The sequence below is a fragment of the Molothrus aeneus genome, chromosome 2, assembly GCF_037042795.1.
Source record: "Molothrus aeneus isolate 106 chromosome 2, BPBGC_Maene_1.0, whole genome shotgun sequence".
In the NCBI taxonomy this organism is placed as follows: domain Eukaryota; kingdom Metazoa; phylum Chordata; class Aves; order Passeriformes; family Icteridae; genus Molothrus; species Molothrus aeneus.
In genome coordinates this window covers 111,131,381-111,151,378 of record NC_089647.1, presented here as the reverse complement: position 1 = coordinate 111,151,378, position 19,998 = coordinate 111,131,381, and the positions used below count along the sequence as shown (strand labels likewise).

The 19,998-nt window shown below is 42.1% G+C and overlaps 1 long non-coding RNA gene across 1 annotated transcript in view; it reads left to right on the top strand.

Moving 5' to 3' along the window:
• Positions 1–19,998, top strand: part of LOC136571313 (uncharacterized) — a 123,288-nt gene that overhangs the window by 69,337 nt on the left and 33,953 nt on the right. Inside the window, exon 2 of the long non-coding RNA XR_010785697.1 lies at positions 5,494–5,601. This is a non-coding gene — a long non-coding RNA (uncharacterized lncRNA). The remainder of the gene's footprint in view (positions 1–5,493; positions 5,602–19,998) is intronic.

The following is a 19,998-nucleotide window of genomic DNA, read 5'->3' as shown; positions in this document are numbered from 1 at the left end:
CTGCCCCTCTCCTTCAGCCCCACTCTATTCCCTCCATCCCCTGCATTGGCCTGGATGTTCTCTGCTCCTTTGTGGAGCCATTTTAAGATATTAACATGGAAGAAAGCTTCCTGTGACCTTTTGTGTGTGGAGATAAGGAAGTCTCTGGTAGCTGTGGCAGGACACTCAAGGTGCCCCAAGGTGCTTCAGGAGAGGGGCAGAGTGGTGGGCAGGACAGCAGAAGTGGCTGTGGTGGCCAGAAGACACAGTGACTGAGGATGTCAAGGAGCCACAGCCTTTCCCTTCAAGCCAGAGCTTCCTGGTGCGATGGGAGCACTTGCTGAGACTGCCTGGCTTCCCTAGAGCCCCACAAACACCAGTGTTGCCCTGACTGCTGGGGAAGAGCAAGAATGAAGAGGAGAGAGGAGAGGAGTGAGGGTGCTGTAAGATGGGACTGTGATCAAGAATTACTTTAAGAGAGAGAAAAAGGAATCTGAAAGTACCATGGGGAAAATGCTGTTTCATGGCTCTGCAAAGTTGACCAGACTGGGGTTATTAAGAGAAGTTTATCTAATACTCTGCATATACATTTTCAGACAGTAGAAAGTGCCAGATTTGCTTGCCTCTTAAACTCTGCAAGGAGTTCTGGTCCTTCCTCCCTCGCTTAGAAAGGATGAAGTTGAATTAATAAAGGTTGAGAGAAGGACAGCAAGGATGAGTGGAGGTACAGGGCACCTCACCCTTTTCTAAGGGGAGAGTTAAAACAGAATAATCACCCTGGAGTCTGGAAAAGAGACCTGGAAAGGGCAGAGAGGGGCTCTTGGTTTGTGGTCCTTCATGGGATCATCAGTGATGTGGTTGATGGGTAAGAAGAAAGTGAAGAAGGAAGTGGTTCATTGTTGCTTGTTAAAAAGGGTGGTGAAGACCCTGACAAGTTACAAAGGCAGGGTGATTTAGGTTGAAAGGAATCCTTGGACATAATCTGGTCACAACCTCTCTCTAAGCACTGCCAGTTTAGCTCAGGATTTGTCTTCCTTGGTTTTGAATGTAGGATGCAGATCCTACAGCCTCTCTGGGTAACATCTTCTAGTGTTATCAGACTAAAGATCTGAAGCAAATTAAGAAAGTGGATCAATGCATAAATCAGCTCATTGGATATGCTTGACTCATAGGATGCATGGAGAGGAAAGTCTGAATTGCTTTCTAAGATGACCAAAACTCAACAAGAAAAATGCTTCCCGAGCTACTAAAACTGTGAGCACAACATCTGGCTTGAGGCAGCAGGTTGAGGAATCAACATGATTCCCACCACAACTTATTTGTCCTTCTCTGCCCTGAGACACCTACTACTGACCACTGTCAAAGGTCAGGTATTGGTTTTGAAGGGTCTCTCATCCACCCAGCATGAACATCTTTGGTCTGATCAGCGGGTGACCCAAGCCTGCCAACACATCAAGCAGGTGAAAATGCTGCTCTTAATGCTGCCTTCAGTTTTCACAGGACAGCTGCCCAGGCAGGTTCGGACCTATTTCCATCAAGCATTAAAAGCTGGTTTCATAACGTGTATTTTTCTGTCAAACTTTGTGAATAAAACAGTGCAGGAAGATGTCGTGACTAACGCGAAGCTTTTTATTCAGGCAGCAGATGAAGTGGGTTAGTTTTAGAAAGGAGTAGGAGTCAGAAGAACATTCAGCTTAAGCAGACAGACCAACCCTGGTTAAACTGAAGGGAAAAGCAGTGACACTAGGCCCTGCATATCTGATGTGAAAGACTAGGAATACAATACTGGATTTATTGTTCGGGTTATACATTATCCCAGAAAACTGTGGTTTTATAGTGGCGACATCTGACCGCTTGCTATCAAGAGATAACTTGAAAGTGCTGCACGATAGGAAAACTGTTCTTTTCTTGTTGCAGTTATTTTTATTGACAAGCTTTCAGACACCGTGAAAGAGTCCACTGATACTTAGCAGCAAAATACTGTTCACAACCAGCCAGAGGAAGATTGAAGGCATGAACAACAAAGCAAATGAATACCCTGCAGCATCTCTGCACACATAGCTGCTTGTTCAGCCTTCAAAAACAAGTAAATAAAATGCACAGATGTTTGGATTCAGAGGTAAGATGATTCCTCAGTGCAGGAATGTCTCCCATTTGTTGGGTGCAGTGTGCTGCATCTTGCAGGAGAGGTGCTTCTTTCTGCAGTGTGTCGTGTGCAGCAGAGCCCCCTCACTCTCACATCAGACCCCTCCTTTCCCACTCATAGGAGCTGATAATCATTTTGTTGCAGAAACATTAATTGATTGCTTGGGGGGAAAATACATTGAGAAGGAATGCAGTACTTTATTTATAGGTTAGTTGTTGCTTTTCCTCCTGTAAATTGCCTTCACTTCTGGTGGTTGATTCTTAAGGAGGGCAATGCTGTGATCACAGGGAGAGGCTTTCTGGTGTCTCTGTCTTCTTGCTCCAATTTCTGCTGCTCCCCTGCCGAACTCAGCTGCAAAAGGAAGTTCTGCACCAGCTGTGGTGGTGTCCAGAGCTCAGAATGGCACAAACCAGAGGCACAAGGGGCCAGCAGACAGGTAGGTCCCAGGCAGGGGATGAGCCAAGGGACCTGTGACCTGTAGGCACAGTGCCTGGATTTGCAGCTCCAGGTCCAGAGGCTTCGTGTTACCAAGAGTGTCATAGCCAAGACATGGTGGATGGGCAGGTGGAGTGAGCTCAGCCAGGTGTCATCTTGGACACCAGCTACACCAGATCACCCATTGTCTGAGTCTATGAGCAAAAAGATACCCTCATTTCCCCTCCACATGCACTTGCAGGAAAGGAGGAAGCCTAATCTGTGCACAGTGGGGCTCCACCTCAGATCAGCAGCTCTGGAGCCAGGATTTGTCCTGGATGGCAAAAGAAGGGCAAGCTGGATGCCCAAGTCTGCACATTGCAAAGATGAGGAGACAATGAACATGGACATTATTTTGTTTTTGCAGCTTGTATCTTACCCAAGCCTTTATTTTTAGGGATCTCAGTTAGAACAGGAGAAATAGCAAAGCTTTTAGTAAGATCAGTTTCTCTAATGACTCACCAAGTGCTACAAAGTCAAAACAGGTTGCTTGTGCTTGAAAGGTATAAAACATGTCATTTTTATGGTTACTGTACAAAACACTGCATATATGCATGCAAGGGAACATGAGATTTTAAAATCTCATCAAGCTTTTTTCTTGTGCAGCTAGAGGCTCCTTTCTCCTGTTCTTTTATTCGTGTGTCATGATTTGTATTAAGCATTATTGCTCTAGCAATTAAGCAAATTTCCTTGCTGCACTCTGCCAGTCAGTGTTGCTCCTTTATACTCCCAAAAGAAAGGAGGAATTAAGTTGCTGTACCAGTGTCCCAAAACAGTTTCTTTTGCAGTGCACTAGAGTCTTTTCATTGGTGCTAGAAGGGGCATCAAGTTCTGTGAGCATTGGGGAATGAGTAATGCCTGCATCTGACCTCCAATAAAGACCTGCAAGTCCATCAAATGTCTGTTACATAATGCTATTTTCAACAACATTAATACACCTACATTTCTTTAATGTCTTTCATTCCAAATGAAATTTCACCACCATAGTGGAAAATGTGCCTTTACTGTTGTAATTACACAAGATTTGACAAGAAAAATATCCCTTTCAGCAAAGGCTGACAGAAAAACAAAATTCCAAGGAAATAAAATATTGTGTAATGCAATTAGAGATTTTTGCAAAAAACTTTTGAGGGAAATACTCTGATTTCTTCAGAAAAAAAGACAGTCATTTTATGATTTTCCATTAGTTTCTTAATCTCTCTCCCCTTTTTAAAGTTTTTAAAAATTTTATTTGATGAAACTGGAAGCATCCAGAATTACCCAGGCCCCTAGAGGACATAAATAGTAGCATGTGATATTTCCTTGGGTGGAGAATAATTCTTGTGCATCACATTCCTTTTGCAAGTTAGGGGGCACCTCTGCTACAGCAGCTGATGGTTGCTGATGTGGCTGATCCACACCAAAGTCCCACTTCCACAGCAGCACCTCTACCCAGGCCCCCACAGCTGGTGTGGAGCTCACCTGGGTGTGACCTGCAGACAAAGGATGCTCAGACATCCCTGCATTGTTTTTAGACCTGCCTGAAATGGGCTCTGAAATGAGTTTATCTGATGAGTTAAAGCAGCAATGCATACAAGAAATAGTTCACATCTTTGAGATCCTTGGTTTCTTTGTACGAAGGTAAGTTACAAAATCCCTGGTAGAACTCTGCAGGTGAAATGGTCTTTTTCCTCCTCTTCCTTCCTGCTGGGGAACTGGTTGCTCAGGGAATTTGTCCTTCTTACCGTGCTGGTTACAGGATGAGGATTTCTTGCTGAAGACTGTCTTGAGGATGGGGATGAATTAAAAAGTTAACTACACTCTTCCTTTTCAACTCTGGCTTCACAAGAGCACTTCCGTTCCCTGGCCCTTGTGGAGGTGTTATAAAAACAGGTGGAGGTGCATCACTCCCATATGGAACTGTGGAGAACATTGGATTCTGTGGGGTTTTTTCTACACTGTTGCTCTGTGACCTGCACAAGCCATTAGAAAAATGGAAAGAGTTAAATGTGATGGCTTCTGGGAGTGCCTTCCCAGCTTGATGCAGGTATTTCCTGCCTGACAGCTCAAAAATGGTAATTCATGGAATTGGATGCACATTTCTTTCTGCTCATTAAAAAATCAGTGATGACAGACATGATCTCCAGAGTGGCTTTTCTGTGCCTTGCCATGGCTCTGGCCTTCCCCTAATTAAGAGAGCTTGGTGCTGGTGAGCATCAGGACACATCTCCAGGGCCCAGCCACACATTGTAGGGGCAGAAGGAAGTGTTTTGAATGGCCTTTTGACCCTCTAATCCCTAATCCTATTTACATCCTCATGTGGTGAAACCTTGACTAAAGAGGTGTTCAAGTTCTGGGAGAAATGTGCTGCTCTAGGTCTTGTGGAATTGACTGGGGACAGCCCCAGAAAGGAGGAGCTTTACAGGAGGATGATGGAAAGGTGGGATGTTGCCCATGGATGGCTGACCTGCACCCCAAACTTCCCAGGACTGGCCCAGTAACTGCTCTTGGCTTTTGCAAACGTGGCTTGCATGTCCTCCTCCAAGACTAGTGAGCTGCTCTGCTTCTTCAAGATCTTTAAATTTGGGTTTCCCCACAGCCAGACCTTTCTCAAACTGCTTAGCTTTTTTTTCCTAGTACACCCACATAATTACTCCAGCACAAAGAGTGGGCTTGTGAAGCAGCAGCATTTTAAAAAACCACAAACTCTGATCTCAAGGCAATCTTTCCCTCCCACTTCCTCCCCCTTCAAGCAGGGGTGTCAGCCGTGCTGTTTCTTTCAAACTTTCTCTGAGTCATCTCATCAGGCAGCTTGTAAATACTTGAATGCATCCATCAATGTCAAGTCAAGTAAGTAAGTAGCAGCACATGCTGTGCCATGGACTTTCCCTTGCTCACATTTCTCTCATTTTCAGGGATGCAGAGAATTTAGGGCTGACCTTATCTTCCTGTACCATCAGCATACATACAGAGATGTCATCAAAGATGTTGTCTCATCATGAGAACAAGACACCAGAAATAAGGTGAGCTGCTTAAATTCAGGAAGGCTTCAACTCTTCTGAAACTCCCACTACTGTATTATCCAGAGTGGAATGCCTTCATGTGAGATGCTCCATTCATTTCATCCTAAACCTAAGAAATTTGAGGATCTGCATTACCAGCATGCCTTTGAGAATTTGAGAATGTGTCATTGCTAACCATTTTGGACCAGCTGGTCACAGCATTATGAACTGTTGCTAGAAAAATATTATGTTTTCATATTACAAGGGTGTAATTTGCTGTGTCATCGTTGCGTACTAAAATCTAAAAGGCAGATTGTGATTCAGAGGGTGCATGGAACACAAACCACCTCCTCAGAAGGCAAAAATCTCTGCTGAAGAGCAGCAATGCTCCCAAGTATGACTGATAAACATGTGAGTCTTGTCGTGAGCTAAATGGCAAAATGTGGAGCCTGCACCAAGGCTTTGCTCAGCACAGCGCATAATTCCCTGGTTTGTCTGCTAGCAGGCTGGTTTATGGCAATGAAATCACGGCAGTGGGAAGAAATGAAAAGTCTTGCAAAAGTTCTGAGTTATTCCCTCCAGATGGCTTGGGAGGAAGGTCTGGTGTCATCGTGATATTCGCCTAATAACTCTGAAATGATCAGCTGAGGTGGATGAGTGTACTCTCAAACAAGTATATGTGTGGAAATACGCTCCTCCCCAGCCTTTCCACCCAGACAGGTTGGTTATGTGTGAAAATTACATTGTGAGCCAGGAACTCAAGCTCAGTGCTACCTTATGGAGTACACTGGGGGAAAATTGTCTGAGTAAGAAGAATGTTATGCTGCAAAATGGAAGGGAAGAGGTTCTGAGTACTCTTCCTCCTGCCTGCTCCAGCCCCCAGTGAGAGCTGAGCACAAGTCCTGCTGTGAGGGGCATCTCACTCGTACCTGCTTTGAAAACATGAGGCATGGAGATCTCTCTCTAAATTCAGTGGCCTGTCTGAGTAAGATACTGGTTAAAGTGAGTACAGATGGTAGAACTGATCCACAAGCAATTTTTCCCTACCATGACCAAGGGACATTTCAAGGGTTGCCCTTCCCTCTTTTTTCTCAGGGAGTGCAAGTTGAAAATCAGGATAATTGCACAGCAAAAATGCTTTCCATCTCACTCCTTTATTTACTTTTTTTTCATTATTTCCTTCCACTCCCAGGTGAAGGAATGCAGGCTGTTTGAAGAGCTGATCTGCTCGGGTGGGGCATTAACTTAATTTGAAGCATTGCTGAATATTTAGTCATGTTCTGTAGGAGTATTAGAATCAGAAAATTCTTGGATTCCTAACAAACTCTGCACGTGTACATGATCTCCAGAAAGAGAACAAGTGTTTAAAAACAGGGCTCTGTACACAACTCTGAAGTAATTTAAATATAAGATATATATATATATATATGTATATATATATAATTTAAGTTAAAAACATCTTGCAGTACTACATTACTGACAGCTGAAAGTCAGACACCAACTGTGATGGCATAGATCTGTAAAGTGCTTTAGGGAAAAATTACTAACTGGTACAAATCTGATTTTTAAATAAAGATAGCACAAAGAGAAGTTTGAGTTAATTTAAATAGGAGCATGCCATTTACAAAGAGAAATCTCTTTCCAATGGTCAAACTGGTCAACCAACAGGTTTATGAAGGTAGCTGTCTTATTTTTAAATCCATTAACTTGTGCTGTGGCATGTGGCACCTTGCTTTTGTGACTTAAATCTTGAAATCAGGACACTTCTCAAGTCTATTAAGGGCTAAAGCAAGATTCTCTTCTCTAAAAGATTTTGTGTTCTCAAAAAAAATTTCCCATTTTGGACAAGGATGTACATGAGCGCTTAAGTGAACATTTAATCCAGGGCTTCCAGACGTGTTTTCAGAATGAATCTCTTTGTCTTCCTTTTTCTCAGAGTAATAGATAACACACTTTTTTTTAGAAAAGCATAAGTACCTGATTAAGTGATGGCTTTATAAACAGGCCCGTTCCTGATCCTTCAGACTCAGACTAGAGGTGGAAGTCTCACAATGCACACTGGAGTGGTGTGCAACAAGAACTGGACCCAGCATTTTCAAACCAGGTCCACTCATAGTTCACACACACTGGCTTCTGGCTCTTTTGGTATCAGATTTCAGAGGAAGGTAGAAATTGTTTGTAAAGCACAAATACTTTATAGTGAATACTCTTTCACTGTGTGAAAGATGAGCTCAAAGCTGATGGTGGATGACAGATTGGCTGACTTATCCAACTGCCATGGACAGTTTTCCAGCTGTAGCTCCAGAGCCACAGTCAATATGTAGTCATCTAACTACTTCCTGGAGAGGCATAATGAAGTAATTAGCTGCCTAAGCTCTATCAGATATACTTGCCCCTATGTGCCCACAAAACTGCTCCTGCGAAAGTCAAAACACAAATCTGGGAGGAGCTCCAGGCCATAATGCTGTGCTCACAATCAAAGTGAGGCAAAGGCAGCTGCTGTATCAAAAAACTCCCCCCAGCTTCCATTGTCAGAGGCAAATTGGCTTTCAGGTCTTAATGGTCATTACCCAATCCCTTATCATTCCCAGTGGCTGAGAGCAGCTCCCCCACAAAGCCACACAACATCATTCACTCTCACACACCACGTTGACTTCAGCACCGAGGTGCATCTCATGCCCTGACTTATCTTGGTACGTGCTGCCTATGAATAATTCAGGACATCTCCAGACAAGTTTACCATTTCAGTCCAAGTGAATAAGCAGCAGTAACAAATTCGATGCAAAAGTGTAGCAACAGACTGCGCAGCTAGTGCAAAGCAAGGAGGGTTTCCATGGACACACTTCTGCTCTGTTAGAAGGCTTTGAGAGAGAAATGCAGCATGAGTGGAGCAGGTTGAGGACATAAGAGGGGATGGGCTGTTCCAGAGAGTTGTGTTTGCCTGGCCACTGGGGCAGGAAGGTGTGATGGGAGCTGGAGGCAGCTGGCAGGATGAAGGCTGTGCAATGCGCCCATCCCTGCAGTCTGGGGCTGCCCGAGTTTTGCCAGCACGCTGTGCTTGTTAGTCGCTCCTGGGGTGACAATGGGCTGCACTCCTGGCGCTGCAGCTGTGCCAGATGCTCAGAGCTCAGGTGCCAAGTCACACCGTGCAGGACACGGTCACACGCAGATAGACCTGTGCACATGGTTACAACGACACTTTGTTACAATGTTGAATTGGTTTTGGGTGCATAGCTTCCTGATTTTTAACTTTTTTAGCTAGAAATTGTACCAAGCAGCTCAGAGGCTTATGTTAGAAACAGGCAGAATTCTTGTGACAATGTGTTTGGCAAGGGTAGCACTCAGCAGATTTCAAGGACATTTTGACAGGAAACTTTAAGATACATCAGTGCTATAATGAGAAAGAATATCCTCCTATTAACATGTAGCTAGATTTTCTCCTTGATTGTTTGGTTAATGATCCCAGCCTTGTTAGCTGCTACCAGGGAAGATCCAGCAGCTAGAGGTCTGAGATGAAGAAGATGAAGAATCATGGATTTCTAAATTAGAAATGTTCAAAGGTAGAAATGGGTAATAAGGAAATGAAAGGAAAAATCTTTGTGATCATCATCCAAACTCTAGGGGGAAATGAAGAAATCTACTATGGATAGGAGGTACTCTCCATTCAGCCCTTCAGGTCGAAGGGTTTTCTGAAGTTTCTTTCTTTGAAGAGAGAAAGTAAAATGAGCATTGATTTAGGAATACAGGGAGAATGTGGAATACAAATGGGAATACTTGAAAATGTTGTGGTATTTGGGCCCCTGTTAGCCTTAATCAGAGGGGAGGAGAATGCAGTTTTTTGGGGAGAATGACTTTACCCTGCCAAAACTTGTCACACCTAAATTACTTAACTATTCCTGTTATGCTTGTCCCTTGCACTATTTGAGTAGATGAAAGCTGGCCCAGCTTTATAGGTGGATTTGGGAATTTGTTGGGGTTCAGGGTTTGGACTTGCAAAATTGTTTATTTTTGTGTTTTTCACCACAGCTTGTCTCTTCATTCCAATGTTTCCGTCAAGTTCTCTGAGCAGGGATTGTCTCTTGCTATAGTAACATATCCTGCTTCTGGTATGAGGAGTCCTGCTCTGGGGCAGGGGTGCTTCTTCCTGCACAAAGCATATCTAACTTTTGATTTTACAACTAGCTTCTAAGGGTCTTGGTTATCTTTTATCTGCTATTTAGGTAAAGAATCTACAGCAAAGAATCCTATAAGTCTTTCCAGCTATCAACCAAACTAATTAAAAAAAGTCCCATTAATTTCTTTTGGGCAATTACTACATAGTGAATAATGCAGTAAGTCACTCCAAGCTCCTGTGTAACGTTTCCTTGCTTTATGGATTGTTTCCTAGCATGCCTGCAGCAGAGCTGTTTATGTTGTTTTCACTTTGTAATTTTGTGCATGAAGAACTACAATAAACATAATTAAAACCAAATTTCCCTATCTCTCCTCTTATATTTCTTCTCATGACTCTTCCCTTCTCTTAATCTTCTTTATTCTCCTCCTTCTTTCCACTCAAATTTATTCTTTTTTCTTTACTCTTTCTGCTTTTCTATCTGTTTCCTCTCCATTCCCAGTTCTTTTCTGACCTTTTTTTTTTATTCCATGTGTTTTCAGAACCCTCAGAGGGCCTACACTTAGCGTAAGCTGGGGTTTCCAGAGATGACAAGTTTGTGGGTAGATGCCAATAAGATTTGAAGCTGAAACACAATCATAAAAAAGATCTACAAACTCTTGCAAAACTGGCTTGTATAGACTCATACCTGTGAATGACTTATGAGCAGACTGTCTACATTGCTTGTGTTTTCCATTTAAGGTGATCAAATGTCATCTTTCCACCATTCATCCAGCTGCCTGATTTTGTATCTATCAGTCATTTTCTTTTTAAGGAGAGAGCTGCTACAGTATTGAAAGCACAGCTGGATTTTATTCTCTAAAATACCCCCTTCTGCATCTGGGTTTGTGAATGCAGACCCTATTTTAGGGGTCAAGATTTTAGGGCTCTCCAGGCTTTGTTTCTGCATGACCGTGGGTTGACCAGCTCATCCTTGATCTTCTGCTTTCCATCTGCAAGATGGAGATATTGACTCCTATGTAAATTACTTGGAGTTCTACAGATGACAAAGGCTTTTACTGTAAAAAATGCTTTTTTTTTTAATTTACACCAAGAAAGCACTAAACAGTTCTTGATGAGTGTTCAGCCCTTGCACGTAGAACAGGTGAATGCTGACCACTGGGATGAGGGGTTGAAGTTTTCCACAAAATTTAGCAGTTCATCCAAAAAATGTGTAGAAGCTGATGAGCATTACCCAGTGGGATTTTTTTAATTACTTCTTCCTCTGCATCTCAGGAAAAGCCATCACATCTCATTATGCAGATTCTGCTCACTAAATGGGAATAATTGGCTTCTGGAATGACACTGCTTTAGGTAAGCACTGTCCATGACATAATGACAAAAAGTGTATCCCATCTGAAAAAGAAAGAGATGCCAGCCTGACTGTGCTGAACACCAATATCAGTTAACATTTTGCTATCTTTTCTAAGGGTCCCTGTAGAACTTGCTCTGAAATTTTGTTTGGCCATTGATAAGGACTGTAGGATTTGGCTTTTAATGAAGATGATACAAATTTCACCTTGGCATCTTTCAGAAATGCCATACTTGCGTTAAAGGAAAATGCTTCTGCTCAGCACAGAATCCTGTTCTGACAGACATAATGAAACACAGATTAATGCTTTCATGCTAAAATGTTCTCTCATGCACCTTTGCTAAGTTTACATCAAGAAAACATGTCCCAAGGTGTGGAATGGGATCATATATTTTTCTTACAACTACATAGCTTCCAAGCTGCTTTGAATGTTATTTAGCAAGGAAAGAAAAGAAGGTGAAAAGGTTTTCCCCACCCCTTCACCCCCTCCTCTATGCTTGCTGCTATTACAAAATACCCAAATGAAGAAATTAAGCAAAGATGAAGATGAATTAACATTAAGCACATTTGGACACACCTATGAGAAGGGCTTGGGAAGTTCCAAGAAAGCTGGGAGAATGAAATCCTCTGTTTGTCCACAGCTGAAATGGGACCACATGGAGGAATTACCACCAAAAGTCACCATGTTTTGTCAAGTCCAGAACACCTACACTTGTAAATTACACAGTGCAGATTCCTCAGTAGAAAGACAAATGCCATCATTTCTGTAATGCTGTAGTGTTAGAAGACTCTTGGTGCCCCAAATACAAGAGCGACCTTCACCTAACAAACTTTTCTAACCAATTAATTCAAAGGTTCCTTGCTCACTAGAAGGGAAGTGATAGGGCTTGATGCAGATTTTGTGGGGATGGGGAGACAGACTTCCCTTTGACTTTGCTGCCTCAGGCCCCTGGAGACCACTTGTATGTGCATTTTAATGTGGATGTTCCTCGCACGTCTCCAATCCAATCCAGGGGTCTTGGCAGGGACACAGCCTAAAGGGGTGACCCAGGGTTTATCTCACACTGCACCAAGGGCAAGGCAGCTCTCTGTTTCCATTTTAATTGTGTCAGTGTTAGCCAGGGCTCACGTCTGCTTCCTCTCTCACCCCACAAAGGGAAAATGTGTGCCAAAATGCTTCCTGTTTTTCACTGCCAGCTGGGTCGCGTGCTCAGGGTGAAGCTCATTAAGACAGTGTGTGGCACTAAACCCTGCAGCCTCCAGGAGTGGAAACAATCATGTTTCAGCATCCTTGTCCTGAGTGGACTCAAGTGGAAATCAGGCTGCAGAGCACAATCAGTCCAGAGACAAAACCTGAAAGAGGGAAGGCAGCCACATTTAGCAGTCTGAACAAACCAGGGGAAGAGGGCATTTGTTCCATACAGACGGTGTAATTGTCCTTTGCTTCAGACAACATAGGAAGGAGAGTCCAAGAGGAGCACCTGATGGTGCAAAATTGCTTATAGTCAGAGGGGTTTGCCTTCTTTCCCACAGTATGAAGGGGTTGTCCATTTGGGCAACCCTTTTCTGGCTGATGGAGCTGACATGCATTACAAAAGCATTATGCCATTAATTAAGCTTTAAAAAAATGTCCCTTTTCTTGACAAAAGCAAACACATCTGTGTCCTTGACACACTTTTCTGTACTTTATACTTCTCAGCTGTGATATCTCTCCGTCCCTATGTTGCACCTACATTTTCCTAAGCCTTTCAGCCCCAGGCCATATTGTTTGAATAATGCTGGTCATTTTGTCCTATAAGGGCTTCTTTTTCTCCCAGAGCAGGTTACAGGGTTGTTATGTCTAACTCCAATCTCACACGTGGCATAAAAGACAAAGAAAAGCTGTCTAGTATTTCACTCTCTCTTCGTTCTTGGTGGCTAAAACGAGATTTCATAATAATGTTTATGTTTAGAATTTCTGCAGTAATAAGCAGATCAGTATCAGTGTGTATGCAGTAAGTTTAAAGAGCTGTTAATAGACAGTTGGATGGCTTAGGAATTTAAAACCTTCATTACTATGTCATCAGTTCAAAGCCAACTCAGTTTACCAGGGATCCCTGATAGCATCAGTCTCTCCTTCCCAGATGAAGCAGGTATGCTTGTCCAAACTTGGAATTGCATTGCAATTCCACAGAAAAATCAGGAATTGTAAACTTTTCATTCCACAATTTCCTACAAAAAAAAAACATTCTGAAAAGGGTATTTTTAAAAATTTCAATGCTCATTTTAAAATTTCATTTGGCCTGAAAAACACTTATAAACAGCCAAGACTAAACATATGGCAAAAAGTAGAATGATGCAACAATAAGAGATAATACACAAATTTCTTTTTTTTAAAGAATGAATTCTGAAAATCTATTTTATAGTTATGATCAAGAAAGGATATATCCTATAATAATGTGTCATTTTAATGTTATTTTCTCAAGGGGAAATAGTTATAAAAGATTCTATTTTGATTTTTTAATAGGAAAATACATCTTTAGTAGTTTTTGGAGATAATTTAGGTTAATGTGCTTTGAATGTCCTTATCATATTGTATGTATACAAATTCCTTATGAGGAAGGGAAGGGAAAGAGCTGCTTACTTAGAGTATTCCACTTAGGATGTCCTAATAATTTGCCAATTATCTTGGAGTCATTTTCCACAGCCACCAATTGTGATCTTGCAAAATGGATTGGGACAACAAGGAAGTGAGGGAAGGAAGGAGGAGAAGGAGAAGGAGAAGGAGAAGGAGAAGGAGAAGGAGAAGGAGAAGGAGAAGGAGAAGGAGAAGGAGAAGGAGAAGGAGAAGGAGAAGGAGAAGGAGAAGGAGAAGGAGAAGGAGAAGGAGAAAACACAATGTTTCTTTAACAGTGTATATCCTACATGGTAACACACTGCTTCCCCTTTCCAAATGCTCCATGAGGAGACAGTGGGTTTTTAAAAATACAGTTGTACGTTTTAGGTATTTTCCTGATGAGACACACCAAGTAAGATCAGAGGGCTAAAATTTAACTCATTGTTTGTTTGTCTGTCCATTTCCACCATCATGGGAAATCCCAAAGTTATCCACCGGTGATTGGTTTCTGCCTTCCAAAGCCAAGGAAGGAGTTCAGAGAGGATGACTTTTTCCTTGTCTGTGAAAAGTTGCTTTGTATTTATCTGCGTTGCTGTCCCAAGGGAGGATTTTCTTGATTAATTTGATTCTGGTAATGAAAATAGATAATGGTGTGGTGAGTCCAGTTTTCAGCTATGGAAATGCTCAGGACATTGGTTGTACTTAACCCTATATTTAAAAAGGAGAAAAATTCATCATCCCTTTGCCTTTGCTACTGTCACAGGAATGAGGGGCCAATTAACATAAATAATACAGAAGGAGGAAATTTTCTTAAACCACAAAATTTGAATGTGGAAAATTTCCACTTTAATTCCTGAAGAATGCCTTTATCACTTTTTTAACAGAAGTTATCTTGGGCTATGACTCTTTCCTCTAGTGCCGTGGTTTTCAGCATTTTGTCTATGAACACTTCATGGTCCACAAAGTATTCCTCAGGTTCAGGAAAAGGTGAATAAGTAAAGAAGGTTTAAATATGCTCTTGAGTGATGTATACACATGAATAGTTGAGAAAAATTGAAAAGGTTTGGACATCTATAAAGCAAAAAAATTCACTTGCAGTCAGTGAGGAGTAGAGAAAATTTGGACATGGGTATCTGGAAATTTTGTGTTTAGTCTAAAAGACTTTCCCATAAGCTACTTTGCAAGTTAAAACTATATTGGATGGTTTAATGATATTTTTAAAACATGCAATGAAACTGATAAACTGATTCTCACTTGAGGGTATCTAGGAATGACAAACTCAGGATACATACAACATGTAGGTACTGCTTCCCTAGGAATAGGGAATAGTTTTTGAATAGGCTTGGAGAGACAGACTTGTTCCTTTAGAAAAATTCATGGTTAAATAAAAACAGTGAAACAAATTGCTTGCTAATATTCTTTCAAAAGAAAGATGCCATGTGAAATTGCTCCATTCCAACCATCAGGTTGTAACTCCCTATTTTTTCTTCTCTATTTTTCTGAGCTGCAATAATGACATGCTCCTCCTGGTATGGTATCTGACATCAGGCTGATCCTCATACTCTGAATGCCAGGGAAATCTGTCAGGTGTTGGTTATTCCCTGACATTCTTCTGTACCCTGAGGCTGGAATCAGCCCTTGTCCTTTCCCTGGTAACACAACTTACAGCAACAGGCACCAGCTGACCTGCAGGTTTCTGTAGGTAAACAGCTCTTTATTTGGAAAGAGATCTCAAAAGACATCTTTTGACAATTATTATTATTATTACTATTACTACTGTTTTTTTAGAAACGGAAGAACTCCCCACACCTTTTTCTGCAAGGCTGTAGTTTCAGTGTGTTTGGTAAAGTACTCACATTTTACATCATCTGAGAGTCTGAATCCATGCATCCTTCTACTGCTGGTTATGTAGAATGCTGCCTTTCCAGGCTGTATATTAGTGTGTAGCTTTAATGCAAAATCCCAGCTTTAACATAAAATTAACTCTTGGGGTCAGACTTTCAGATTTTCAGACTGATACCTACACAAGTAGCTCCATGGCCAGAGATGTTTGGAGCAGTGGGAGCTACATGCATTGAACTTCTTTGGAAACCAAATTCCTTGTGCCTGTCTCTCCTACAATAGCTTTACATGTGCAGTGAGGCATGAGCAGTTTTGTGGGTGTCAGTGGAACAGCCTCCATGCATGCAATGAGATACATGAATATGTGCAGCATTGAGCCACTTATTTTGTGATTTGCCTGTCTTGATCTTAACTTGAAGCCAGTGAGGCTTGAAAAAATTGTCTTAGTTCTTGTAAGAGATGAGGTGAAAAGGGAAGCTACTGTTTATACTGCAGAAATTTCTGAGTAATCTCAAGGTAAAATAGCTAAAGAACATTTATTTTGAAGCAGTCAAATATTGTAGCCTAACTATGACTCATAGCTGCCAAGTTCAGCATCTTAGAACTTAAAAATGACTGCAGCTTGGTGAGAAAAAACAGGTGAAACTGGAGATGGTGGCACCTTGAAGCATCCTCCTGCGACAAGGAGGTGATGTTTTCTGGACTGCAGCATCATTTCACTTGCTTGTTATTTGCAGATGCCCATAGCTGAGACAATCTGAGTCAGTGAGACACAGAGTGCCACGGTAAAATTTGTATTTTCAAAAGAACTGAGTGGTGATTGCAACTCACCATGATTGCGTGAGCATCGCTGAACTTCTCACAATTTCATGAATCCAAAACAGAAGAAGGTTCAATAGTTTTTGTGTTCCTTCCTTTCTCAGTCTGATTTTCAGCTATACACAGCCAGGACATTCAGCAACCTCTGTATCTTTAAAAAAATTTAAAAAAACCCAAACCCATATATATATATAGAGAGAGAGAGAGAGAGATATTTATATTCTGATTTTTTTTTTGGCAGCTGTAGTACCAGGTGCTTGAGAATCTCAGCTATCAGTGTCAGGTGTTTCCTACATGCAAGACTTGTGCAAAGAGAACTTTCATGAGCTTTTGGTATGAACAAAATGTTCCTTAAAGCTCCTTAAGTGTTCCTTCCTGCTATAGAGAACATGGGGGAAGAATACTCTCTATGTTAAAATTATTTGTCCTCAAAAAGTGAAAGCTTGGCTTTGGTGACCAAAGGAATGATTTGTTCAAAGGCAACCCAGTGAAAGATGGAATTAAACTCTGGGTTCTTTGTAGCCAGATCTCTTTGGCCTCAAGGACGTCCTTAAGACTTAAGTAGTAATTACAGAAAAGAGCTTGCAGTGATTGTTTCAATATCTCTGCAACAGAGCATGTTGTATATCACAACATGCTTTATGAAATGCTCCCTGGGTAGTGTTTGGAAGTTAACTTTGCCATATGAAGGTAAAAGTTCCCCTCCTGTTTGAAGGGTTTCATGAAAAAGAGAAAAAAAAGTGGATCGCCCACCGACAATTTCAAAGACCAATTTTAACAATATCACACTTTTGTTTGTTTATAGTAAAGCTCTTGTCTAAACTTGAAGATTCGGGGTTGTTTTCCCCTGGAGTAGTTTTGTTGGCACTGTTCATAATCTTTTAAATTCCAAGCTAGATTTTGGAGGACAGTCAATGCATTACTTCATGTGAAAGCTATTATTCCCTATGAATAATTAGCACTCCATTCTGCAGGAGGGCGAACATGAGGCTTAGTGCTGAGCTGCTGCTCAGAATGCTGACTGTGGTTTGCACAATTTGCAGTCCAAAGTGGAATAAACTGTGGGCTTGGGCTGCCTGAAGCATCACTCCTAGGTGTATGGGCTGCTCACTGAATGAGTTCTCTTTGGGAGAAAGCTCACGGAAAGCTTTTTGTGCATGTGGATGTCTGTCCTCCCCAGCCCCAGGTCCATCTGCAGGAAGAACAGCTTGCAAAAGTGAAAATGGCTGCTGTGGAATTCCTTGCCATGTGGAGGATTGCAGCTTGGAAAGTGACCAAACTGGACACACTTGTTCAGCATCCTCCTGTCCACGGAGGTGTCACTGAAATTTTTATCCATTCCCAAAGAAGTCAAATCCTAAAGCAGCAAAAGGATGATGAAGAAGAGCAGGAAAAGGCAGATTTTGTTTATGTGTCATTCTTTTCAGGCTGTCAATCCACATATCTCTGTGCTGGTCACACTTACAGAAGCTTCTTGTAATCCTGACTAAGAAATTTCATCTGTTTTCTGAATTAATCCATCATAATGATGTAGGGATATCAGTGTTGTAAGGCTGCTGTTATCTATGTAATACAACCAACAGATCTTTATAGATTATTAATTCCAGTGTAAATAATTTACCACAACATCCACGTAACTGGTATGTGAGATACTGATAGTGTTGGACTCTCCCAGAGCACAACAGTTGCACAAAGGATCCAGTACACAAACCAAAGATATTGAAAAAGATAGTGCATTGTTGCTTATGGAGTTGCTAGAAGTCATAGGAACCTGGAGAAAAATTGATCCTTATTTTGCACTGCATCTCTGTCATCAAGATGATTTCTAATGGCAGGCTGTGAAAACAATTTTAGTTCCAAGACTTTTCAGAGTGCTCCCAGGAGTTTGAAATATCTCAGAAATTACTTTTCCACGTGAACTGTGACATTTCTATAGGAGTCTGAGGTTCAGGCCATAGATGTTTGCACATGACCTCAAAAGTCAGCGAGTATTCCTGTAAGAGGACAAGGAAAGTGAACAATTGTGTTGACCTGAGCTCTTTTTACCCAATATCAAAAAGTTTCACACACCTTTATAATTATTCTTTCTAATTTCCTTTTTCTTTGTATTGAATATTCTGGTCAAAGTGTGGATCCTCAACAGGTACTAAGTGTTCTGGAGAAGAGTAGAGTAGGAATTTGCACCAAGTGAGTGAACACTGTGGCCATGTCACCTTTTTTCCTGAACAGGCATGTTTTGAGAAAGAGAACAAAAAAGAGACACTTGATTGAAGAATTTCTAAATTAAATACTCCTCCCTTTATGCCACTTCAATTGAATGCTAGGAATATAGTTTTAATGCCAGAAAAGACTATTTATGATCATCCCGCCTGACGAAAGCCATATATTTTTTATCAAACTGGTTCCTCTTTTGAGCCTCTAACCCTTGGTAGGGTACACAGGTTCAATTTCAAGGCTTCACCTGAGAGGGATTCCAGTGTACCCTTGAGCAAGTGATTTGGTTGGAGGTCTTGGCTCATAGGAATGCATGCCTTTGCTCCTGAATGCAGTTAGCATAGTTACCAGATGTTGGATCTTGCTCTACCTTAATCCATTAGTTTAAAAAGCCCTTTGCTATCAGAGGTATTTACAGACCATGTTCAGATCCTTTTTTACTTTTCTGGGGATAAACTAAACAGACTGAAGTCCAGGAGTCATAAAACTCCTCCTTAGAAAAAGGTTTAACTTTAGATTGTTACTCCCTCTGAAAAGTGACTGTAAAAACAGTGCTGTGGAGTTTCATGTGGATGGTTTTAATGGTTTCTATATAAAGAGCTTTGGTTTACCAGTTAAAATGCTGTGTGACTGCCTGCCAGACCTTTCAGTTTTATCATAGTCTCTGAGGGAAGTTGAGATTTTGCATCCTGTCTGTCATCACAGGCAGTAAACACAGATTAAATCAGACCAGGGATTGAAGATTGCAGTAGAAATCCATTGCCTGCATCCCTCTCACCTTGGAGGAAAGGGATCACATCTCTGGTGACATCAAGCCACCTCATGCCATGTGATGCGACTTGGAATTTGTTCAGTCCCCCCATCCTCTGGTTCCCCTCTTGGCCCCCATCACCAGGAGCCACCTCCAGTCCAGCGTTGTACAAGTGGGGAATGAGGGGCTGGAGGGCAGTGCCACAGAAAGGGCTCCTGCTCAGTGGAGAGCTCAGTGTGAGCCAGCAGTGCCCTGGCAGCCAGCAGGGACATCCCTGTCCTGGGGGACATCAGGCCAGCTGGGCAAGAGAGGGGATTGTGCTGCTCTGCTCTGGGCTGGGGCAGCCTCACCTCAACTGATGGGGGCAATTTTGGGCACCACAGTGGAAAAACAGACGTGAAGCTATTGGAGAGTGGCCAAAGGAGGGTAGCAAAGATGGTCAAGGCCTTGAAGGGAAGCTGTGTGAGGAACAGCTGAGGTCCCTTGGTCTGCTCAGCCTGGAGAAGAAGGGACTGAGGAGAGACCTCCCTGCAGTTACAACTCCTGAGGGGCAGAGGAGGGGCAGGCACTGATCTCTGCTCTGTGTGACAGTGACAGGACTTGGGGAAATGGCCTGAAGTTGTGTCAGGGCAGGTTTAGGCTGGGTATTAGGAAAAGGTTCTTTCCCCAGAGGGTTGGTTTGGCACTAAACAGGCTCTCCAGGGAAGTGGTCACAGCAGCAGCCTGGCAGAGCT